General features: G+C 45.8%; 1 long non-coding RNA gene across 1 annotated transcript in view; it reads right to left on the bottom strand.

Annotated features, from left to right (window-relative positions):
• Positions 1-1,760: 1,760 nt before the first annotated feature.
• LOC131482378 (uncharacterized) overlaps positions 1,761-25,543 on the bottom strand; it is an 88,011-nt gene continuing 64,228 nt past the window's right edge. The window contains exons 4-5 of the long non-coding RNA XR_009246940.1: positions 15,797-15,966; positions 1,761-1,999 (exon numbers count right to left, since the gene is read on the bottom strand). This is a non-coding gene — a long non-coding RNA (uncharacterized LOC131482378). The remainder of the gene's footprint in view (positions 2,000-15,796; positions 15,967-25,543) is intronic.

The raw sequence follows: 25,543 nt of genomic DNA, 5'->3' as shown, positions 1-25,543 counted from the left end.
ATACACACCCTCCAGCCCCCAACTTATTCTGTTGCTTCTTTACGTTTTTGTCTTGCTCCATTTGTTCACTCTGCAGTCTAAACAGAGGACTGGATCTTGCGCACTGGCTGTCCCGTGGGGTCTCTTAAAGAAGCCCAGGGGGTTGTTTCGGTGTCTCCATCCTGAGCAGGCTCATGGCAGCTGCATGAGGCCTCTGCTCTCTCCCTCTCTGCTGAGGAGCCAGTAAGAAAACACAAAGTCTGAAGAGGCGAATGGAAGGGCAGGGCTGGCAGTTCTCTCCCCAACCCTGCCAAAGAGAAGTGGCTTGGCTCCACACAGTTTGCCAAAGGCCTGAGCTTTCCTGGTGGGGGCAGCTCTCCCTGCCTCGCTTCTGGTCCAAGTACCTAGGGGAGATCTGAGGGAATCAGAGAGAGGGTCCTGCAAAGGGTGGGGTCACATCTCCCGGGGCCCAATTCCTAGTGACCAGGAAGACTTTTAAGGTCGCAGGTTTATAATTAAATATTAAACTTTCAGTTACACTTCTAAAAAATTAGGTATTTTCATTTTACTTGAAAAACAGAGACAGAGGTCATTCATTTGCTGGTCTTTCCCCCAAATTCCTGCAACGTGGCTGGAACATGCTCAAGCCAAGAGACTTGAACCTGTGGCCTTCCAGAGTATGCACGAGCAAGATATTAGAGCTGCCAGCGGAACCAAGACTGGAACCCCAGTACTCTGATAGGGGATAAAGGCCTTCATGCCAGATCCCCACTCCTTGTGGTCCGCTCCAGGTTTTCTTAATGGTGGTACTGTCTCTCTTGGAGTCGGGTGGTGTGTGTGTATGTGTGTATGTGTGTGTGTGAGAGAGAGAGAGAGATTTTGTGGGTGCATCTGTGTGCACGTGTAGGGTACTGAGCAGCATCCCTGTAGCACCCTGCCCAGTTATGACAGCCAGAAGAGTCTCCAGTGTCCCCTGGGGGCACCTCCATTGGAGAACAACAGGCCTTCTGCCTCCCAAGTCACTGCCCTTGACTTTGGGCAAGCCCAACTCAATGGCCCGTGCCTCCCTTAGCCAGGCAGAGGAGAAGGGTTATGGGAACCTGGTGCAGGAGGAAATGCAAGAGAGGCCCATTTCTTCCTGACCTCTGGAAATTTATTTTCCCAAAATGCATTTAAATTCATTCTTGGAATAAGACCAAACACATCCAGGCAATGAAGCCCTAGGGTTACCTGATCCAGCGTGTAAGAATGTTTTCTATAGCATTTGTATGTACTTACTTACACCATTAAAAGAGCGGGAAAAAAGTAAACAGTATTAGGAGAGCACTGCTTTGGACACCCAGCTATCATCACTCATGCCAAAACAGCACATCGCTTCTCTGACTTTCCAACAAACTGGAACCCAGTTCCCCCTGCCAGCCACTTCCAGAGGGAGAGTATGAAGTTCCCTCTGCCTTAATCCTCACGCCAAAGGCAACTTGATGTTCACCAAACGATTGTTTTTCTGCTGTGTTTCTACCTGTCCCTGCCTTCTAACGAAAATAACTTTGAAATGGACAGCTACTTTCTCAGTTGTTTTTCCTAATTTCTTCAGTCCTTTTCCATGTACAAAACCAGACTCGTCTACTTGGCTCACTGGAAAGTTTATCCTGTTTTGTGGCATCAAAAAATGAGGCCAATGAATAGTGTCAAAATGAGTCATTACACTTGTCCCGTTTGACAGTTGTTTATCTAGTTTTGAACCTACCTGGATGTCCCGTGTCTTCCTTGCCAACACTCTCTTCAGGTCATCAAGGTCCACACCTCCTTAATCCCACTGAAACAAGCTCAGAGCTCCTGCTGGCTTGGAGGGCCAGGAGATGTCTGAGCAATTGCCTGGGTTCCCCTTGGTCTGAGAAAGCAGCCTCCACGCCCTGCCAGGGGTCCCATTTGCACACCCATCTCGGAAGGCTTCCCCTCTTGCCACGGCTGCAGGCAAGGCAATGCGGCGCTGGGTGGGCGAGGCTGGGCTGGGCCTTATCTGCAAGAGGGAAGACATGAACCCTTCATAAATCCGCAGGAGCAGTGGGAAGCGGGGAGATCTTCAGCGGCCTCCTTCTCTGTCATCAATCTTGTTTCCTCTTTGAAGGAGAGGACCCATTACTCACAGCTTGACAGGGTAAAAGGAGAGGAGGAGGCGGTGGGGGAGGGCAGCACAACAGGTGAAGCCCCCAGGAGTGGAAGCAGGGAGGTGCGCAAGGGCAGTAATGGGAGGGGCCGCGGGGGAAGATTGACAGAACAGAGGGTAAAAATCACCGTGTAGCAGATCGAGAAAATCTGGTTTAGCTGAGTTCAAGGAAGAACCGGCTCCTGGGGGAAGTGAGATTAGGAAGCAGGAAGGGACGCGATTCTGTTAAAGCCTGTAGAACTTTCTTGGTGACAAGGAGCAAAATGGTGCCAATTTGAGGCCAGTGCCATTGTAGCAAGCCAAGCTTTGCCAGCATCCCCTATGGGTTCAACTCCTGGCTGTTCTGCTGCTTGTGGTCTGGGAAAGCAGTAGAGGATGATTCAAGTGTTTAGGACCATGCACGCATGGATCCAGGCTTCATTGCAGCCATTTGGGGAGTGAACCAGTGGATGGAAGGTCTGTGCCTCAAATAACTCTGCCCTTCAAATAAAAATAGAGTTGCTTTAAAAAAATCATGCCAGGTCAAGATCTATGAGCTGGGCTCATGTTGTCGTGGCCTGCCCTCTGACCCCAGGCACCCATCTCTCCATGGCGACCTGCTTTTCAGTTCATCACGGAAGGGCCTGGCCCAACTGATTCTTAGATTCCCTCCAGTCCCTGACGCAACCTTGGCTTGTTCCTCTTTGCCTCCCTTTCCTTCACAGGTTCCTGGGGAATAACCAAACTCGAAGCATTCCTCCATTCTCCTCTGGGGAGAGTCAGAAGCTGGGAGAAACCTGAGAGACGTCTGAGCCCCGGGCTGTCTTAGAAAAAGATGTGAAGAGACACCCCACTCTCCAGGACAAGGTCTCGGGGAAGATTAACATTCGGGACCCCTAAGGGGTTCGCAGCATAACCTTGGGGGACCCAGGTAACATGTGGGTCTCAGTTATATCCATCTGTAAGATGGAGGAGATAACCCCTGCCCCATGGAAAACTTTATTTGTGTATATATTTGTTTATTGAAATGGCAGAGAGAGAGGAAGAAAGAGACAGTTACTTCCCTGCCCCCACCACACACACGGATATGTTTCCTCTGTCAGTTCACATCCCGAAAGCTGACAACCAGCACTGGGCTAGAACGAAGCCAGGAGCTCAGAACCTCTTCTGTGTATCCCAGCAGGTTGACAGGAACTCAAGTTTTGGTCCGTCCACCTGCTGCCTCCCAGGTGCTAATGCCAGCAGGAAGTTGAACCAGACACAAAGTCGCCAGGACTCAAACCAGCATCGCTGTGGGGATGCAGGTGTTCCACACGGCAGCTTAAACTGTGTACTCCAGCGCCTGCTTCTGTCCTGCACCCCTCACTTCCTAGGACAACAGATGAGACAGCTTCTAGGGAAACATTTTTCAAGTAGAGAAAGTTCCAACTGCTTCCAGTTTACTTGACAACACATGTGTGGCATGCACGCAGACACATGCAGAGGGCCATGGCATGCTTCAATAGTGGAAAGAGAGCAAGAGGATGTCTGGGAAGGGAACGGCTGGGTCTTTAAGGGAGAAATTGCCGGGCTGTCTGCTTCTCCGGACAACGGCTAAAGCCAGGAGCCTCATCAGACGGGTCCTGCTCGTCGTGGTAAACCCGAAGTGACAGGCGTGACCTCTCCTCACAGTTCGCCTTATTGGCGCTGTCTGTGAGCTGAGACGTTTATTAGCGTGGATGTGCAGACAGCCGGGAGGACTTGGCTGCCGAGGGCTCTGCAGAAGGAATTCCTCCCCCAGACACTGCTGGTCTCTTCTGCTGGGTGGAGTGCGAGAGCGTGCCCCCTGCAGAAGGGCCTTGGTGACCTTGGGGAAGCCACGCCTCTAGCGTGGGGACCAAGAAGGCCTGGGTTCCAAACAGGGTGCTGTTTGAAGTTCCCTGATTCTGGGCTGACTATTCCAAAACTCAATTTCTCCACCAAGAAACTGGGTTCAAACTGGCCAAGCTGTGGACACATAGAGGGAAATGAACACTGAACTGATCATGGCTCGAGTCACTCCATTAGAAAGGAAGATAGGGCACCAGCATTGTGGCGTGGCACATAAATCTGCCATCTGCAAGGCCAGACCCCATATGGGCACCACTTGGCATCCTGGCTGCCCCACTTCCCATTCATCCCCTGCTACTGGCCTGGGAAAAGCAGAGGAAGGTGGCTTAAGTGTTTGGGCCCCTGTCACTAACATGAGAGACCCATATGCAGCTTGTGGCTTCAGCCTGGCTCAGCAGTGCAGGCATCCAGGGAGAGATCAAGCAGATAGAGGCTGTCTCTTCATTTTTCTGCAGAGAAAGAGAGAGAGAAGCACCCTGACCGACACACAGTAAGACTAAAAGAAGACAAGCAAGATGGCCATCACAGTCCTTCCATTATCTAACCTTGGGGGTAACATCCACCATTTTTGCTGCATTCTAGTGTTTAGAAGGGAGTCGCTGGTTCCAGGCTGTACTGAGGGGCAACGGCGATACCAGGGTCTTGAAACAGATGGTCGAAATCTTCGCACTAAGATTCCCAGGGAACTGAGCAGCAGCATGACCTTGAAGCATGTGACTGAACCTTGACACGCTCTGTCTTCTCGTGTCTACCACCAGGATTCTAGTTGCTTCTCCAGAGGACTGTTGAGAGGCAGGAAAGATGTGGAGAAGGAGTATGGGGCATTCTCAGTCCATGCTGACCACGGGGTGATGATTTCAACACAGAGTGGTGGTCATCATAGTTTTTTTTATAACTGACCACATTCTCAACATCAAACTTGTTTAGCATGGTCCTTTGGTGGTGGGGAAGCTGAGGCTCAAGAAGGCAGAGCCCCGAGTCCAAGGTCACTGTTTTCATTTAGCACCTGTCTTCCCCGTATGTTTTCCTGAGCCTCCAACGTAACGACGCTAAGCCTGCTTCTCAGCCCAGTTCAGGACAATGCTCCTCAGAGAGACAAAGTCACTTTCCACAAATGGAGTTTCCTTTAACAAACATCAATTCTATGAGCACCTATTGTTTACCAGGTACTCTAGCTGACATTGGCATGATCTGTCTCACCAGATAACAAACATCTTGTTGAAGCCAGGAAGGTGAAGAGCAGGAGTTCAAGGAAGGTTTCATGATTGGAAAATCCAAGGCTGCCCTCCATCCACAGGGACCATGCTTCTCCCCAAGAGCTCACAGCAACGGCCCTGGTGAAGCTGCTGGTGACTCATTATGATTAACCCAAGGACTAGCATGTGGCTTGTCCTTCAGACTATCCCGTTGGACCTGCTTGGCACTTCTTGTAGACTTGACATCTCAGCTCTCTCGGCCTCTGGACACCATTTTTCAGCCCTTGCGTTTCCCTTTGGTTCCACGCTCCTGCAAGTCTCTTCTGCCCCTTTGACCAAGGCCCCAGGCCAACACTTGCTGGTGACAAAGCACAGGTCTGTGTGCCCAGGTAAGTCTCAGCTCTCCTCCAACTTTGGGCTTATACACCTGCCTAATCGGCTGCCATCAGTTCTCCGTGGGTCTCCCAGAAATCCCTCCAAGTCAGCCTGTTCAAATGGGCCCCCACAATGCCCACATACGAATCATTCTCTCATGTATTCAGAGCCCTCCATGCCACCTGAGTGGCCACCGACTCAGAAACCTGGAAGTCGCAATGATTTCTCCCAGTTGTATATTTGAGCACACAGTATTCCCTATTGACTTCACTTGCAAGAATTGGTCCTTTTCTCTGTACCCTGCTGCCATGACTTCTTGTCCTCACCATTCCCTGCTTGAGTATTTTCAGTAGACTTCTAACAGTTTCTGATTTTCCCAGGGCTGTCTCACTCTTTCAAGGTCGTCTCCACATTGCAATAAGAACATTGTAGTTAAACAATATTCCAACCATTTGGATATCCATGCAAAACCTACTTTAGGTCAAGAACAACCAAAGCTTGGATTGTGTGGGCAACATTTGGATCTTGATAGCTATGCTCAAATCACCCAGTGACAGCTAAATCTGCACCAGTAGTGGCATTGGGGACTAGACCTGGTTGAGAAATGTCCTGGTCACCTAATCACTTCTTCCAATGTCTTCCCCTTGACTATGGCAATTAAATTGCAACATAAACTTTGGAGGTGGCATCCAAGGCCTGGCAAGGAGTGAATCTCATTTTCACCAATGGTGAGTCACAGCGTAGTTGGTTGATTAGGCATGTCTTGTCAGTAAAATGTGCTTGATTCAGCTGGCACATGTTTGGCAAAAATGAAATCAAATTTTTTAAAAATGGAGTATGTTCTGAAGAGTAGCATCTTACAGGTGAGATTACACCTTAGGATTAGAAAGTGTTCTCATTTGTTTAAACATGGCATGTGTTATGCTAAAGAAAAGTCCCCTGAGTGGGCCCGGGGGCGTGGCCTAGCAGCTAAAGTCCTCGTCTTGAACACCCCGGGATCCCATGTGGGCACCGATTCTAATCCCAGTGGCTCCACTTCCCGTCCAGCTCCCTGCTTGTGGCCTGGGAAAGCAGTTGAGGATAGCCCAATGCATTGGGACCCTGCACCCGTGTGGGAGACCCGGAAGAGGTTTCAGGTTCCCGGCTTCGGATCAGCGTGCACCGGCCCGTTGCGGCTCACTTGGGGAGTGAAACATCGGACGGAAGATCTTCCTCTCTGTCTCTCCTCCTCTCTGTATATCTGACTTTGTAATAAATAAATCTTTAAAAAAAATTTAAAAAAGAAAAAAAAGAAAAGTCCCCTGAGAAACCAGCTGAGGTACACGATTGCCAGTGTGTTACTATCGATACTATGTGGCACGGTGAAGTGTCTGCGGCTACAGTCTACCCCATTTCCAGCATTCAATATCTATGGATGAATAGAGATCCAAACACTTCAAGTGTTCTCATAATTCCTATAAGTGGATTTTATACTTTACCTTCTGTTATACCTACAATTTCTAGAGGTGAAAACTAGGCTTTGGGTTTCTCTTTTAGTTCACTAAGCACCCAGCACAAAGTAATTCAGTCAGTTTCGTTATATACAAATATACAGTGTATCTACTACTAGTAAGGGCTATAGAAAGCCATAAAGCAATGCCAGGGTATCAACAGTACTAGTGTCGATGAGAAATGGGGATGTTACCTAGGTGTGGTGATCAGGAAATCTCCTCTAATACAGTCATGTCAGAACACAGAACCCAAAAGAGTAAGGGTCATTAGTGTATAAGGATACTTCAGACAGTTCATAGAAAATAGAAATAAATGAAATGTGTGTATAGTTATTTTCCAATATGGATTTCCTACAAACTTTTTGAAGACCTTTCATTCATGTGATTTCAAATTTTCTGCACTAAAATAAACTTATCTTTCAATTTTCCTTTCCCACAAACTTTTGAAGTACCATCCCATGTGCATATTTGCTCTAATGGAGGACAGAAGTAAGTGGGGTCTCTGCCCCCTCCTCTGACTTCTGGGAGGGCTGTGTGCTTGTTAGGGCTAATTGACTAGACTAGAATCCATGCTTTGTTAGTTTCTGGGCTCAGACCAGATGAGATTCCCAGTTTGCATTTCTGTTGGGGTACTTGTTCTTATCTCCAGCTGCCATGTTTTAAGGAAGTCCAAACTCTTGGAAGTGACCTTGTGGGGAGAAATGGGGCTCTTGCCCAGCAGCTCAGCTGAACTGACACTACTCCTCCGACCCCAGCCAAATTGCCCTTGCTTATATTTTGTGAAACAGAGATGAATTTGCAGATTCATGAACACAACAAATGGTTTGCTAGTGTTTCAAAGATACAGAGTGAGGAGTTGGTTACAACTCCAACAGAAGCTTTTCTGGGAGAATACAAGGGTGAAAACCATGGCACATGATAATGTTTGAAATAGTCTAGACATGGTGAGGGTGCCAGAGGACATATGCCACAGGAAAATGAGATAAAAGAGATCTCTGGGGCAAAATGTTGAAGCACGCTGCAAGACAAGAAGGCCAATTTTATTATGACAACTATCGAAAGTCTAGAGTGTTGTGTGATCTGACTCATACTTTGAAAGTTCTAAGAACATGATGACGAAGTACTAGTTACCAAAAAGATACATATAGTAGTGGTTCTTGATCGTAGCTATGCACAAGAGTCAGAGGGGAGCCATAAAAAGTCAAGGAAATAAAAATTCCTGGACTCCACCTCTGAACAATCCAAGTCTTCGGGAGCAGGGCCCAGATGTTGATTTACAGCAACCAAGACAAGTCTTCCAGTGACTCTGATGTGTGGATCTCCTGTCTGTGTCAGAGAAGAAACTATGGTTCATGGTTCAGGAGCAAACCAGCCCACTCTCTGGCTTTATAAATAAAGCTCGGTTGAAACAGAAGTATGCACGTCCAGTTGCATGCTGTCTAGGGTGGCTTTCTTTCTTGAGCAGTTGCAGCAGAGACAGCCCTGTAAAGTCCACAGCTTTAAGTCTCTAGATTTTGGCAGAACCATATGGCAGCAGTTGGTCCCATTATGCTCCCGACTAGGTGAGCCCTTATCTCTTTTCATAGTATCTTGAGATGTCACAGGGACCATTTCAGTTGCTCCTGAAGCCATGGGATGATGCCCTCTCCCATAGGTCACCAAGCTGCAGCCTCTGCATATCCACAGGCAGCATGGCTGATGCTGCACTCCTAGGGGGACATGTGGGAACTGGTTGTGTTCTTGGACAGGATGTGCGAGGTTCCTGCCTATGTCCCACCATATCTGCCTCCCTGGCAAAGCTTCACTCCTAGTAACATATGTTCAATCCAAAGTGCAGCATTCTGACACAGTGGTATACAGCAAGGACCCAACATCATTAGCATCCGTGGAGCGCAGCATAGAGGTAAACAATAGTCTGGTGCTTCTTATTCAGCAAGTCTGGGGTGGGGTCATTGTTATGTACAGTCACCACAGCTGGGAAACACTGTTCTGGACTCTAAAATCTAGAGCAGGGATTTCCAAACCTGAACACACGTCAGAACCCCCTGGAGGGTTTGTGAAGATGCTTAAGATGGTTAGGCCCCACCCTGAGTTCCAGGGAGGAGTCCAAGAAACTGCCTTTCTAGAAATTACCCAAGTGATGCTGAGGCCGCCGATTTGGGAATGAGATGAAGAGAACCTCTATTTGTGCCTGATAAGGTCCTTCCATGAAGAGTACTTCCACAAGCTGAGAGGTTTGGGTTGGGGATCCAGGACATTTGGGTCCCGCTGTTCCACCATCAGCAAGTCATGCATCTCAGTTTTGTCAAGTCTAGATAACAAATTCCTTTGGAAGGCACTGGGGGAAGGAGCAAGAATGATGAATCAAGCAAAGCCTGAGAAAACAAAGCATTTCAAAATTGAAAGTACTCAAAGCTGTTTTAAAACCCACCACCAGTGAGAACCTGAGCATGTAATTATATAACCGAAGATATAATTAGAGGTGCTTCCCTTCTCTCCCCACCCATTTCTCCCAGGCTTTGGGTTTGGGAGAAGAAGGAGGGGATCCCAAAAGTCTCAAGACTCACAGCATAATATCCTACATTCCCCTGCTCTTATAAACTTCCTCAAAAAATAGTACTTGGATCCAGCTGGAGCCAAACCCCAGAGTTTCTTGTCCATCAATTAATATTTATTGGACCTTCAAAATGAGCTAAGCAGGCATATAAAAGACAACAGTACCAGTAGACTGTTATTAAGCCAAAGAAGAAAAAGCACCTCGCCTTCCTTTTCACAAGATTTTGGCAGCTGAGTGGTTGTGTCTGGGTCAAAATGATTATTCAAACCACTCATCCCACAAAAATGTCTTGAGCACTCACTGTCCCAAGCAGACTCCTAGGCACTGGAGAAGTGGCAGTGGATGAAAGAGCCAGAACCTGTGCTCCTTCAAGAGGCTCAGGGACAGAGCACCATCCCAGAGGCTGTATCAGTCATTGTGATCTAAGGCTATTCTTTGCTCTATGGGTCCCTCTCCAAGATCTTCTACTGAGAATTAGACATCTGTAATGTCAAGGCCTGTGGATGAAGAGGGCCCAAGTTTAGAAACAGAAAAACTGCCACCTCCAAGGACAACACAGATGCTGGTTGGATTTTGAGATCTCTTGCCTAAATAAAAAATTCACTGTGAAGCTGCCTAGAACCAAAAACAGCAGTAACACCTTGTCCTTCACTGCCTTGAGCCTTGCTGGAACTTTGGGCCACTCCAGATCAAGAGTGGTTTCTGTGCCTCTCAAAAGGGAAGCATGGCTTTCCAGTATTCTCGTATGTAGTGCCTGCCCTTCTTGGATGCGTGTCAAATAACTAGGGAATCAGGTCTCCAAAGGTGAGCATGATGGATAGCCATAGCAGAAACAGATCAGAGACTGTAACTGCAAAGTTCAAGGAGACAGGTGCCATTTGCTGGACACAGTGTTGCAGCTCTAGCAGATGGTATAGTGCCTGGTACAAAAAGGAAGAGTGAAGGAATGGATGGAGGAATAAATGAGTCGAAAATACTGCGTGCACCTTTGACCATAGGTCTCTCCAAGAAATCTCACCATTCCTAGGCTCCTCCGTGCAGGATGGAGGTGGGACAGGAAGTGGAGTTTGTGGAAGCTGCAAGCCAAACTGGAGACCACAGACTAGGAGAAGCTGACTGCAGAAGAGACAGAGTTGTCCCACCAGGGCTTAAGAAAGGAATTATGTTATAAATGTTGGAGAAAAGGCACTGGGAGCCATATCCCTTTCTCCTCCAACTGCACACCGACACAACAGTTAAGAAGAGGGAATTGGGAACAGCAACAGGTTTTAGAAGAGAAGAATTTGAACATACTACCTTCCAAGGCAACGAATCTTGGATAAGTGAAAATTGTTAGGAGTCCATGGAAGACGAAGATACATCCGTGGAGATGAAGAGAAAGAGCATAAACATCAAAGACTTAAAATCCTCAGTGTCTGTGCTCAGTATTGCTGTATGATACCTCCAAGAATGTTTCAAGGATGTGTAGTGTGTTAGCATTAAGTTATTAGATGCAGAAAATGTGGGAACCATTCTATAGGGAAGCGAGATTCAGAAAAGCAGGCAAACCCATAGGAAACGTCCCACCTGGGGTAAGCAATTACCCATAACAATGACCATGATCTCACTGTGTGGAATGTGCTTTGCTCTTCCGCACCCTGAGATCTTCCACACATACTCTCACTCTTTACCTGAAAACCTCCTCTATTCCCTTCCAGAGCTCACCACAGCTGCCCCCTCTAACCAAAGGCTGCTCCGTGAGTGGATGATCCCAGGACCCTGGACCTCAGCATCACTGCATGCACGGTTTAACGTTGAAGCTGAGCTTGTTCCTCATCTGCGTTATTCAACTGAGACTTGCTGAAGGTCAGGTTCAGACCCTATTTATCCTCATCTCTTTAGTACGTGGCATGAGTTTAGGAGAAAACATGAAAAAAAAAAAAATCCTGTTACAAGCTGTGTCCAATTTGAACCTCTCCCAGACTCACCTCTAGGTGAGGGGAATGGAGCTGTTGCAGAGTTGGAAAACACTCCCTGAGTCAGAGCTTCCAAGCAGAGGAGCGAGGGGAAGGCCACATGTCAACACTGGGTAAGAGCTACCCCATCATTCTGGAGGCCTTCTCAGGAAGCAAGGAGGCTCGCAGGCGATTGGAGACTTGTTTATATCAAATAAGCACTTGCTGGAGTGTTCAAAGATCAGCAGGTTCTAACTTGAACTTTCCAGAGAAGTCATGGCCATACACCCTACCTGTGGTGCAAGAGCGTGGACAGTGAAAACCAGAATGATTTGGCCCCTAGATGAGGAGACCCGGCAGAATGACGGGCGCTCCCTCTGTTCTCCAGCAAGACCTCCGAAACTTCCTGGGGATGAATTCCTCTCTCCATCCCACTGCCAGGAGGCTCACAGAGTTGCAACTTGAGAGAGGGGTAAGAAAAAAAATTGAAATAACTGTGGTATTTACCGCTGCTAATTAACAGCAAGGTGTTCATGAGTAATGTTGTGGTATTAAGGGCGTGGAGCAGCTTTTCATTATTAGCTCCCTCCTTTGCAGGGTTATAAACTCCGGGAGAGATGTTCCCTCCTGGATGAAACTTGGCAACCAGCCTGGTGTTCTTGTGGTTGGTGCTGGACCTGCCCGCTCATCAGCCTGTTGAGATCTGCCTCCATTTCCACCGGAGTCACTGCTGGAGCCTTGAGCTTCTAGAACATGAAGCGGCGGAAGTCACTTCTGCTGTGACATGTTAGGGGCATTTGAAGCCCCTGAAGCAAAAGATCAGTGAGATGTACACACTCGGAATGTCCAAGTCTACTTAAGTCGCCCAGACAGCCATCAAGAGATTGGCCCTTGCAGTGGATCCAGCTCTTTACGGACGGAGGGTGTGAAATTTCAAACCAAGAGAAAAATCTCCATGTTTCCTGGCTCGATAGTCAGCATTCCATAAGGTAGCTTCAGATGAGGGTCGCATTAGGGAGCGAGTTGGGGGAAGGCATCTTTTTTATTTGGATTACGTTTATTCAAAGTCCCACTACGCTGTGTACATTTTACTTTCTCAGAAAATATTTCATTTTAGTTCTCTTCCCTCCCAGGTGGTGGCAGAAATCATGACTCTAATTTTACAGATAAAGAAATCAAGCTTTGGGAAATTGAAATGACTTTCCCAGATACCTGTGGCAGTGCCCAGACTTGGACGCTCGGTCTCCGGATGCCAGGTCCGGCTCTCAGAGTTTCCACCCCAGCACGTTATGAAAGCAACAGGAGTCAGCATTTTCTTCCCACTTGGTCCCACATCATGCAAAACTGACTGGCGAGTGAGTTTATGGTAATGGATTATGAATTTCTCTCTGGGAATAAAAACATTGCATAATGAACAGCATTTCTCGTCCACTTGAACTCGGAGGAGATTGTTTCAGCTCTGTTTGGATATGGGATGGAAGGGAATTGTGAACTCCGCTACTCAGTGGTCTAAGGCAGTGAAAGAGAAGCAAGGAGAGTGTCTCTTAAAAACACTGTCAGTTCCCTACACCCTAATCAGGTAAGACTGATAAGGATGCAAGCTCCTGGCCCTCCAAGCTCTAAAAAGGCAGTGACCTAATAAAGGGAAATAACAAATTAGCAACCCATTACCAGGAGGTGGTAATTAACGACAATGCTAAACCCAGCAGGAGCTCCTCCCCATAAAGTCTTCCCTTCCTATACCTAGCAGGGCCCGTAGCTCTAATCTGCAAATGTTTTCAAGAAACCGATAACAACCATCCTAACAACCTGTCCTATCTCCTAAGGCAAAGAAAGGGAGGGAACTCATGGATAAAGCACTGAAGCCCAGCTGATGGCTCCCCCTCAGGACTTAGAGACCCAGGGACCAGGGAAAGGATGTTGCCACCAAGGCCTTTGCAAATCCTGACTGAGCCCTGGAGAAACAAAAGACCCAGGGGTATGCCTTTATTTTTATCCATAGAGATTGGAGTACCTTGATGATCCACCAGAACACAATTACCCTGAAACAAGTCTCTAAAGAGCTACTTACCTTTCATTTAGAGATGAACTAAATAGGCTACGCTTTAGCTTACAATTGCTGTCATTGCCTGTGTAAAACTGCTTTGGCATACGTCTGCACTATGTGTAGCCCTCAATCATATATTGGCTGCCAAATGGAAGACAAAGACCGGAAGCAAAGAGAAGAGGACAGGGTAGGAGTACAAAGAAAGCAACATGGAAATATCACCCATGAGTACCCTGCATGGGTTATTATGGTCCTTGGTTCTCTCTCAGCGCCCTCATTCACCCATGAGGGAAGGAAATGAGTCTGGAATTTGTTTATACTTCTCCTAAGCCATCACTGGTCTGTAGGCCCCTCCACAACAACTTCTGCCATCCTGAGATGACCTGGCTTGTGAGCCACAGGAATGGGAATCGGTGCTCGCTCCGTTCCTATTTGTGGGAGGAGCCAGTTCCCAAGTTGACGAGAAACAGACAGCTTTCCTTGTCTTCCCCGAATCGTATCCTTGAACACCCGCCTCTTCTCATTGCATGGTCAGCAATACCTCAAAGTGCAACGTGGAGAGGGGTCTTCTCCTCTTTTACCCCTTTGGACCACACTGTACTGAGAACCATGATAGAACTTAGGAACACAGGTAGCCCTGGAGGGATGCCCTCTCTCTCCTGACCTAGCCTACACATTGTTCCTGCATCTTCCTCGCCATTCCCTGCACCTGCACCTGCTGTGGCTTGGATGAAACTGACCCTGGTTAGTGTTCATGAGAAGGTTATTACGAAAAGAGCACCTGGGCACTGCCTCTCCCCCCGTCCCTGTCCCATGTGTGATTTCCCTGTCTCACGTCAGCTCCCACCCTTTGGATGCTGCCCAGCACGACACGGTAGAGCTAGGGAGGACCCACACGAGAGCCAGTGCTGTATTGCTCGGGCTTTCAGTCTATGTAACTGTGCACCAATTAAATCTCTATTTTGTAAGTTAGCCAACCTCAAGCACTTTGCTATTGGAGCAGAAATGGACTAAAACAGCAGCTCACACATTTTGTTCAGAGACAGCCTTGTACTCATTCCCTACCCAGGTCTTAAAACACTAATATTCTTTTTTTAAAAAAGGATTTATTTTTTTTTTTATTGAAAAGTCAGATATACAGAGAGGAGGAGAGACACAGAGAGGAAGATCTTCTGTCCGATGATTCACTCCCCAAGTGAGCGCAATGACCGGTGCTGTGCCAATCCGAAGCCAGGAACCAGGAACTTCCTCCAGGTCTCCCACACGGGTGCAGGGTCCCAAGGCTTTGGGCCGTCCTCGACTGCCTTCCCAGGCCACAAGCAGGGAGCTGGATGGGAAGTGGAGCTGCCGGGATTAGAACCAGTGCCCACATGAGATCCTGAGGCGTGTTCAAGGCAAGGACTTTAGCCGCTAGGATACTGGCACTGGGCCTGAAACACTAATATTCTATCAAATACAAAGGGGGGCTTGTTCGAACACTGCTGAAAGCAAGTCTCAAGGGGACCTAGGCTCCTTTCCCATCTGGTTTTGCAACCCTGCAGGCCTCACGTTAGAAATGATTGTATTTATGCCTACACATGTCTTATGCTGTCCATTTACACAAAGTTTGTGCTCATGAGTCTAAGTTATTTGAGAGATGATAAGCTTCAGTTTCCTACTATGTAAGAACAGTGGGCCCCAAAGACATTTGAGTACAAGGAGAAATGAAAGTAATACAGACTTTTGTTTTGTTTTGTTCTTTAAGAACTGGGACGATGGTGGGAGCTCACCTTTCTACTAAAACTTCTTCAAGCAGAAGTATTGGAAGTTATCTAAGAAGTAAGCTCTCCATGAAGCGAGGATCTATGTCACTTTATTATCAAAGATGTCGTATCTGGTTTTACATGACGACAGCTCCTTCCTCCTCGTCCCTTTTGAAATTAACAACCTCGAACGACAGCCCCAGGTTGTGCTCGATTCCTTCCAGAGACGCCTCTCCATTTACCTCACTGCAAACTCATCATCGACAGGCAGCTCTATGGGATCTTCCTTCTGTAAACAAAGCTAGCCTTGAACTTCCGATGATGATGACATGAAATACTAGTTAAATTCCAAAGTCATAAACCCTGAAAACGTCCCCTGTGGTGTGCTGCGTGTTGCAAAGCTGCTCACGGACAGCAAGCAAGAAGGAAAAAAAAAATTAAAGGAAAGGTCAGTTACTGACACAGTTGGATACAAGACTGGCCTTCCCTGGACAGGACAGAATGCTCTTCTCAGCTGAGCCCACAGATGTGGGAGTGATGCACGTTTGTTTTAAAGATTGGGAAGCTTGTTTAGCCAGCCAGGGCATTCAAATAAACCCTGTGATTAGTGGCCAACAGATCATTCTCACGTCTGTAAAGAGGTAGGAATAGGTTTACATAAATTAGCTGCAAACCAAAATTGTTCAGACTTTTCAATCAACCACAAAACAATATAGCCCAGGGGGATGATCCCTGGGAATTTAATACTTCCCTTTGAAGAACTCCACCAGCGAAAGTGGTGCTTGCAAGACAAATAACTATGCCATCATTCATATGATATATCCATTAAAGTCCTTTTGCAGCTCTCTTTTTTTTAAAACTTACAGTAAGTGAGGTGTGCGGTGAGATCATCATTACCCACATGTGTCTGGTGATAAAATGAGCAACAGCAGTAAGTGCCTCTTTCATGGTCACTTACATTATTGAGGCTATGTCCACGCCACTGAAACCTGACTTGACTTCCTCCTGCCAGAACATAACACTCTGTTTAACTGTCGTTCTTGTGGCCATTTCCAGTCCAAGGACAACAGACGTTCTTCCCAAATTATACTAAGGAAAGCAACAATCTGGCATTGCCTTAATCTCCTGACCCTAAGGCACCCCTGTGCCTGCTGACAGCATTTGCCAGGATAAATGACAAGGAGGGGATGCCCCGCTCCCCCTCCTTTTCTTGTGTCCGCTGGTTATTGTTCTGAGATACCACTCTTTCAGCCCCATACTACACCAGGAAACAGGATTAGACAGGTCTGTGGGGCATCATGTTTCAGACTCTTCACTTTCTTGCTTTTCTTCTTAGCACACAGATTTGAGAGCTGACACCAAGACAGGAAGAGGGAAAGCAGTCGAAACAAAATGGAAGATTAAAAGCTGATAGACAACTCAGAGAACTGGAAGGGAGAGAGACAAAGTATGGAAGCCAAAACCCCAAGGGATGTGAGGCAGCTAATCCAAGAGTTTGCATTTGTAGTCATGTCAGGGTTTGACTTGAGGCAATCTTGAGGAGGGAGGTACAGGCTGTTCAGATAGAAATCATATACGAGGAAAGTAGAAGAAAAGGATGTCTTAGTAAATCTGGGAGATTCTTTGATGCCTGATGAAGTTTGTGCCTTCTAGGTTTGAAGGAGAATCAGGTGGCATTTATTGTTCCAATCAGCTGAGTCTTGAAGCCTCCCATGGTTAAATAAAATTGGCTGAAACGCCAAAGAATAGGGGAAATATTCCAGAAAGGAGCTGCAACAGTGATGAGACTGATGAAAACAATGAGGCCAGATGATATAGGAGGTCATCGGAAGAGAGAATTCTAGACCTGTTTCTCATCCAGATGAAAAGCTGAGATGATCTGACGGTCTGTTTGAATCCCAGATTGCACAACTGCTGTACTGGGAAGCCTCCAAGTAGGTCTCAACTCCTATGGGACGCAACCACGAGGGTGAAATGACACGCAAATGGTTAAACAGCCAAACCAAAACTTAAGTCTTATGGTTAAGGCTCCCTGTTACATGTGAATGCGAAAGTTTTCCAGCTCTTACAAGTGATAAAATGTGGTGATTTACAGAGATTCTCCCTTTTGAGAGATAAAGTATGGAAGCCAAAACCTGTAATGGCATTCCAGTTCTGCTCCCAAGGATTTTCCTTCTTCCCACTCATCGTGAGACTGCAAGAGGAGTTATCTCCCCAGCGGTCAAAAGGCAGCTTTCCAAGGGGCCTCTGAGAGCTGCCCACTCACAGAAGTGAAGGGTCCATATGCACAGTCTCTCTCTTCCTGAGCTCCTTGGAGGACTGCCCTACGTCCCCTACAATGCCAGCTAAGCCCTAAGTCCACCCATGGACTTAGTTTTAGCATCCTGTATAACTTTGCTGGGAAACAATCCATTCAGCCCTGGATGGAATTCTGTCAACTGCTTGGTTGGGAAGTAGCTTTTTAAATAAAGAAACAGGAAAATGTGCCCTTTTATTTCACTCTGATAATTGACAAGTTTTTTCACGAGTAATTTTATAGCACTCAGGGTATGCCAGAGTTTGATTTAACATCTCTTTGCAGGAGCCTCAAAACTTGCACTACCATTTTGAATGAAATGAAATATGTTTGCAAAAATCCACATCTGAGTATTGAAATATGCTATAGCTCACCCATTAAAGGCCTTTGCTAGTTTTCTTTTCTCAAAATCCATTTTTGGGAACAGAAGACATTTGGAAAGATCTTTACTAATAACTTTAGTTTCTAAACTCATATTTTTGTTAATATAATTCCAACTTTATAGTAACAATGAGAGATTCCTAAAGTGGAATTTGCATAAAAATAAGTTCTTCAAAATCTTCTTTGAAGAGGAAATGTGGAAAAGGGTAATTTGAACAATTAAATGTAAGTGGGAAATGCTACCCATTCAACAGTGGTTTTAGCGATTCACACTAGATATCCGTGTGCTTCAGGTTCCGAGATGTCCTGCAGAAGACAGTCCAGTTTATTCCTATTTTGAATACAGAAATTCCCAAAGTAAGCTAAAGGCAGGATGCTCCCATGGGAGATGGCATCCCCATACTAAGACATTCTCCATCTTTCTCATTCACCACTGGGAACTGAGAGCACAGTAGTAGATTCCGAGGACCACGTGTTAGGAAACCTCGAACTGAACTAGGAAGGAGGAGGTATGGTTGAAGCCTGGGAGTAAACCTATATGCTACCTTGCTCTGGCCTTTGTACCTTCGTGATTCATTCAACAAACACTTCCTGGGTGGCTTTACAGATGATGGACAACGGGAGATGTAAAGGCGGATAAGATGTGAGACAACAAAGGTGGACAGGCCTTCCAAAAAAAAAAATCCCTTTGATGTTTAGATAAGAAAAGTGGGATGGAGAAAAATTACATCACTGATCTCTCGTCTCACTGCTTCTTCAGTTTTCACCCTGAGAAGGACAAGTTGAGCCAAAGGCATCTGCATGTACTTGCCAAAGTGAGGGTCTCAAGTCCCAGCATGGAGCAGAAATGAGGATTGTAAAATGCCAGGACAGCAAAGAGCCTAGATGCAATGAAAGTCACGATGCACCCAGTCTCTGCACCAAGCGACCATAGGCCTGGGGAAGCAGTGCTGGAATCCACCAGGCCTTAGACTCGGCAAGGGCATGGAAATGTCTTCAAGCTGACCAGACACCATCTTTGCCCTGCTGTAATGGCTCCTGAGGACTCTTGCTCAGTGGAGTACCTCTTGGTTTTATTTGCTTGTATTGATTTTCTCTCTTCAGGAGAGAGCATTTATTCACACAACGTTTCTTCTCTCCAGCTCTAAGAGAGGTTATTCCTTCCTAGTTAGAACTTTAATTATGACCTTGGACAGATGCCCCATACTTAGGAGTAAAGTTCTCAGCTATCCAAACTGCATCTCTCATACCCCATCTGCTAGTTGAATGTTTTTGTAAGTCTCTAAACTTTCCTCTGAGTCTTAATATGTCCAGGTTATCATCATTCAAATCAGCATCCCTTCATAACATCCCTGTTTTAGTTCATTTTTAAAACAAATGCTTTTCCATGATTTTCTACCCTCTTCTTCTCATTCTCTTTGGCACATCATTTTTTTCATGTGTCCTTTTAAGATTTATTTAGTTATTTCAAAGGCAGAGGAGTATATACATATATCTATATCTATATACATATATCTATATCTATATCTATATGTAGATATAGATATATAGAGAGAAGAAAAAGCTCTTGTATGTGCTGATTCACTCCCCAAATGGTAAGGCTGGCCCAGACCAAAGCCAAGAGGCTCTAATTCCACCTGGGTCTTCCAAATGGGTGGCAAGGCCCCAAGTACTTGAGCTACCTCCCAATGCTTTCTCGGGCACATTGGCAGGAAGCTGGACCAGAATCGGAGCAGCAGGGACCCAAACTAGCACTCATAGTATGTTGTACATCACATCTTCAACTTCTTCACTACTCACAAGCAACCTCATGTGTTGCCAGTTTACCATGTACCAGTTATTTGCTCAGTGCTGCACAACAGCCTGACTTTCTGTTGATTATTCCACCTTTGAGTGGAAACTAAACCTTTCCTCTACACCTCAAATCCTTGTTTTTTCCATTTGTAAGAAATATGAATCATACTTGAAGTGCTTTAAAATTTAGGCTTGCATGCAAATTGTTGTCTGTATTTGTATGAACATCTGTGGACATTATCAAATAACTGGGAAAAGAATATGAGAAGTGAAACATATGTCTCTTTTTGACAAAAGCAGCAAAAAAAAAGATGGAAAAAATTCAAAATGAGGGAGGGAAAAAATTCAAAATGAGGGAGGGAAGAGGCAATTGCTTGCTTAGGATATGGGCACTGGCTATTGGTGCATTGGATCTCAGTCAATGTCATGCTCCAAGTCACACGGGTGGCTTGGCCTCTTTTTGGCATGTTAAAGAAATGAACCAGGGCTCAGTGCAATGATTCAACAAGCTAATCCTCTCTTTGCAAGTTCTGGGATCCTATATGGGTACCAGTTCATGACCGGCTGCTCCACATCCCATCCCATCCAGGCCCCTGCTTATAGTCTGAGGAAGCAGTGGATGACAGTCCAAGTCCTTGGGACCCTGCACCCATGTGGGAGACCTGGAAAAAGCTCCTGACTCCTGGTTTTGGAATGGCCCAGCTCCAGCTTTTGTGACCATTTGGGAAGTAAATCAGCAGATGGAATATCTTTCTGTCTTTCCTCTCTGTAAATCCACCTTTCCAATGAGAATAAATAAATCTTTAAAAGAAAGAAGGAAGGAAAGATGGAAGGAAGGAAGGAGGGAAAGAAAGAGAGAAAGAGAGAAAATAGAAAGAAAGAAAGAAAGAAAGAAAGAAAGAAAGAAAGAAAGAAAGAAAGAAAGAAAGAAAGAAAGAAAGAAAGAAAGAAAGAAAGAGAAAGAAAGAAAGAAGAAAAGGAAACTAAAGAAAGTCCCCTCCCTATGCCTGGCTGCCTCAGCAGCAAGGACTTGCTCCAAGTCTATCCTCTTTCTACACAGCAGAATTCTTAGCCCCTTTTCTAGATGACTCTTTTCAGCTGTCCACCTCCCCCTCAAGTCATCTGGGGAGCTCTTCGTAATCACTCCCAGTGCACCTGCCCCCACCCCACCCGGGGCCTCCAGAACAGCAAACTCAGTTAAGGGGGCAGGTGGGATTACTACAAATGAAGTCAAGATAATCCCAGGCAAGGACTCTTTATCCAGGAAAAGTCCCCATCTAGTCGTCCTCACAGCTCTCCACAGCCCTCCTCTTAATCATTCGCCTGCCGGAATGTGGCAGAGATTAAACCTGTTGAGGAGTGGGATGCTTTGTGGCCCTGCACGGAGAGCTTTGAGCCCTGCAGAAGGAGGGGCAGGTGGAGGGCGGTGAGTAACAAGGAGGGAATGAGGAGAGGATAGGCAGACAAAAGAGAAGCCACTTTCTGCAATCTCTCTGCGGGAAGTCTTTGTTCAGCCGGCACGTTATTTGGTGATTTAGACAAGGCATAATAATGTGCTATATCTGTTCGGCTTATTATGTGTGTGTGTCATAGGTCTACGTGTATATTACTAACTATAAAATACGGGTAATATGTGCCTGAAAGAGAGGAGAACGCAAGGGCTTCCAACTCTGTGAGAGTTTGCTTTGTCTTTCGGCACCAAATTATGATTATCCTCTCAAGACAAGCAGTGACTTTTTGTAAAGAGGCCATTTCACTAAGGAAAAATAATTGCAAAAGTTGTAATAAGTGGCTGTGTTAATTTCTACCTTCCGGAGTCTGGACAAAGAACAGCAAAAACCTTTCACTGGATATTGAGGGTCAAGTTTGTTTTCTGGCAGTACAGTGAAGGAGCAAGAGCTGGGTCAGTACAGCAACCAAACACAGCTGAAGTGTAACATGGCTGCGTGTCCACTTCCTGTTCACACACCTGCTAGAGCAAACTTGCTTACTGTTGTGTAAACAACCTTGGGGTTTGGGGAAACCTATTTGAATGAGTAAAAGAGTTACAGAGAGGCTTCCACAGTAGAGTAGGAGAAAGATCTGGAAGTGGACAAACCTGGGTTCGAATCTTGCCTCTTGCCCCTTGGAGCAGTCAGAACATCTCTGGTTCTGGGATAGCGATCCCTACCTTAGAGGCTTCATGAAGAGTGGAGGCAGTGTCCGCATCCGACACACAGTAGATTACCACTAGGAGATCACATTTGAAGAAGTTAGAGAAGGGCATATCCACCAGGGCCCATTCCCGAGCAAACATGGACAATTGTGCCAAGTTTATGAAATCTCATCCTGCATATTCATTGTTGCCTTTAGCTATTTGGATATCTATGGGAATCATCAAAGACAAGGGAAGACGAGCAGGGATGAAATGCCCCCCTTTTATTAAGCAGCGTTGGGGGTACTAAGAGAATACAAAAGCAAAGGATTGAAAACTAAAGCAACTTCCTATTTAATACACGGTCGGTGCCTTCAAGAGGTGGTTGAGAAAACTGGGCATTTGTACTGGAAGAGATAATCACTTAAAGTAACAATCCGAAAAGAATCAAGGCACTATTTCAACCTTTCTGAGGTTTAAAAAAATGTTCAGAAAGGAAAAGATGTCACAGGCAGGATGTATTCATTATCTCAACCTGTCTCAAACAGTATTTGTGTTATTCTAAGATTTCAAAATAAGGAAGAGTTGTCTTAAACTAGAACAGATAGAAAATTATCTATTAAAGAAAAAACTTGAACTTGTTAAGTGAATGTGAGTACAGTGTTCACCGTGGTTATTGATGGGTAAGTGACTTTAATTTCTATCAAATACTGTGCTATCTGCTTCATCTAAGACACTCCAAGTGATCTTCATGGTAAACCCATGACTTGGATTTTGGTATGCCATTTTACAGAGAAGGCAGGTTCAGAGATGTTCAGTAAGTTTGAGATCTCAGCCAAGTTGCAGATGGTGTAGCCCACTATGTGACTTCAGGGTCATTGCTTGTTGAAGTCTATGACACCTTCTTTCTGATGAGCAAAGTTGGATGAGTAGGACTATGTCAGGTCAAAGAGATGGATATACACCCTGGTGACCAAAGGCATCCACCTCCACAGCCTATGAGGAAAAAGAATGAGTTGGCTATTTGCTCTTAATACCTTAATTCTGTTGCCTTAGTAATAAAACCCTGACTCTTAGCAAGGCAGAGGTGTGACCTTCCCAGCCTCCTTTGTACCTGCAGGTGATCATGTGACTACATGAAGCCATATATCCAACTTCCAGAAAATATCCTTGAGAGGGAACAGAACTGTGCTCTTCATCACTGCTTCCTCTTTCTTTCTGGGTCAGAGAAAGTCAGTCCCTCCCATGGGTGACCTCAAGGACAGAGGCCACACAAAATAGAGCAACCCAGACAAGGAACCCAGGTCTCTGGGCACTTGGTAGGCTAGAGTCATCACTCATGTCCTGAGCTGCCTGTACTTGGTGTTTGAAACAAGGGGGAAATCGGCTTCCATGGAGTTTAAGTCACTGTTATTTTGGGTTCTGTGTTACTGGCAATTGAACCTAATCCTAATTAGCACATAGCTGAAGTTGGCTTGAGCCAAGAGCTTCTGTAAGTGATCAGTGGGAAAACAGGTTGGAAAGATATGGAAATCATGGAGAACTTCTCCAGTCAAGTCAAGGCATGTGTCACTTTGCAGGCTTTCTGGGAAGACAACAACAAATGCAAATGGCATTTCCAGAATACTCTGGCTGCCTGGTGTGGGGTGTCTCGATCCAGAGAGCTAATGAAGAAAGTAAAAGCATTTGAAAGCCTACTTCAATGAACCAAGTACAAGGTGTTGAGAACCTCACAAAGTAGGCAGCATGGAGTGATCAGAAGCTAACGGTGTAGTTTTGAATACGACATCAATATTAAAGGTCAGAATACAAAATGGCCTAATGTAACTGAGACTTCTCCTTGTCAAACCTCAATACTTTGGCAAAAACTGAGATATGATAAAGTGAGAGAAATTTCAAGAGGGCACAGACTTCTATTTTAGACTTGTGAAACTAGATGGTGGTGGTAAGATTCCGAGAGAGAGGACAGCCAGGGTATATATGCCTGAAGCAGGTTAGGTGCCGAGTAAATGGTTAGAAAATGTCAAGCATCAAGGAAAGAGCAGGAATTGTGCCACTAGATGAGTTTCTCCAAGAAAGGTAGACAGTGCAGGTGGTGTAGCAAGCAGCTATAAGCTCACCAGTCAAGATGCCTGTATCCCACATCAGAATGCCCAGATTTGATTCCTGTTATTTGCTAATGCAGCCCCTGGGAAGAAGGACGCTCATTTGGTTCCTGCCACACATATGAGCACACCTAGATTGAATTCCCAATTCCCATCTCTCGTCCCAGCTCAGTACCAGCCATTTCAGGTATCTATACAGTGAATTAGTGAATAAGAACTCTGTGTTTTCTAAGTCTCTCTATCTCTCAAGTTTTTTCTTCAAAGTTTAAAACATCCTAAAGGACAAAATCCAATTTGTAAACACAATAATGGAAAAGAGGCAGTGAATGATGGCGAAAGGCTGAACCAAGAGGGAAGAGGTTTGTCAGTACTGAATGCTATCTTGCAGGCTAAGGGAGTGGACTTCCATCAATAGTGAGACATACTAGAAAGCAAAAAAAAAAAAAAAAAAAAGACTCAGAGCAATGGTGAGACAGGTCATTGCAGACATTTGATGAAATTTGCGTGATAATGTCATGCGAGAGCTGAGAGAGGAAACTTAATTTCAGAAGATTGAAGGGACAGGGAGGTACATTTGAGAAACTTGGATATGCATTGAGGAAAGAAAAAACGAAGAACCAGAAAATCAGTGTAACAGAACATAATGTCTGTATCTTTATGGGAATAAGACAGTTCTAGACAGGTTGATTAGCAGTGATATAAACTGGGATGGGGAGCAAGGGGAGCCACACCCCCCCAAACACACACACACAAGCCTCGGTTTCCTTGTATGTCAGATGAAGCTTTTCATCTGCCATGTGGGATGATGGCAAAGACACATTCCTGTGCTTGGCAATACCTAGACACTGACTGGCAGCTAGTAGTAACCCATCCAACCTCTCTTTATTTCTCCCTTTATGTGCTGTGTTTTTATGCCTAGTTAGTTGCCCCTTGAGTGATTGTCCCTGTATTTGAAGAGATCAAATGAGAGTTCATAGTAAGTCCCTTCCCATGATTTAAGAAACTATTAGTTCCTTCGCATCCCATGGGGTTTCAGATTCCACAGCTGTGTTTTCAACAAGTCAGGGAAGAAGAGAACACTCCCAAGGGCTGGCTTCCATCGGTCCACACGCCCAGTGAATGTGAAAGGGTCCTCTCCTGTAACAGGGGCTGCCAAGCATTTAGAGCCAGACCACAGCCTGTCTCTAGACATCTATTTCACTTACTCCATCCTATGAAGACAGTGTTACTTGACATGTGAAAGGACCACAGCTCAGAAGAGTTTAACGGGGTCCTTTACTGCAGACTGAACATGAGGGACAGGCAGGCATGGAGCTCATCAGTGCCTAGAAGCTCTGGGTTCGACCACCACTCTGCTGGTCTCTTTCTGTGCAAGTGTTTTGAGGATAAGAAATCTTTCTGAGAGTTCTTATGAGCACCTGCCCAGGAGGATGGAAACCTGAAGATAATTCTGACTTAGAGATGAGAGGGTCACAGGATGACAGGGACGGCAGCATAG

Source organism: Ochotona princeps, chromosome 17 (genome assembly GCF_030435755.1).
Source record: "Ochotona princeps isolate mOchPri1 chromosome 17, mOchPri1.hap1, whole genome shotgun sequence".
Lineage (NCBI taxonomy): Eukaryota > Metazoa > Chordata > Mammalia > Lagomorpha > Ochotonidae > Ochotona > Ochotona princeps.
Note: the sequence above shows the minus strand (reverse complement) of the source record. Positions and strands in the feature narration are given on the sequence as shown.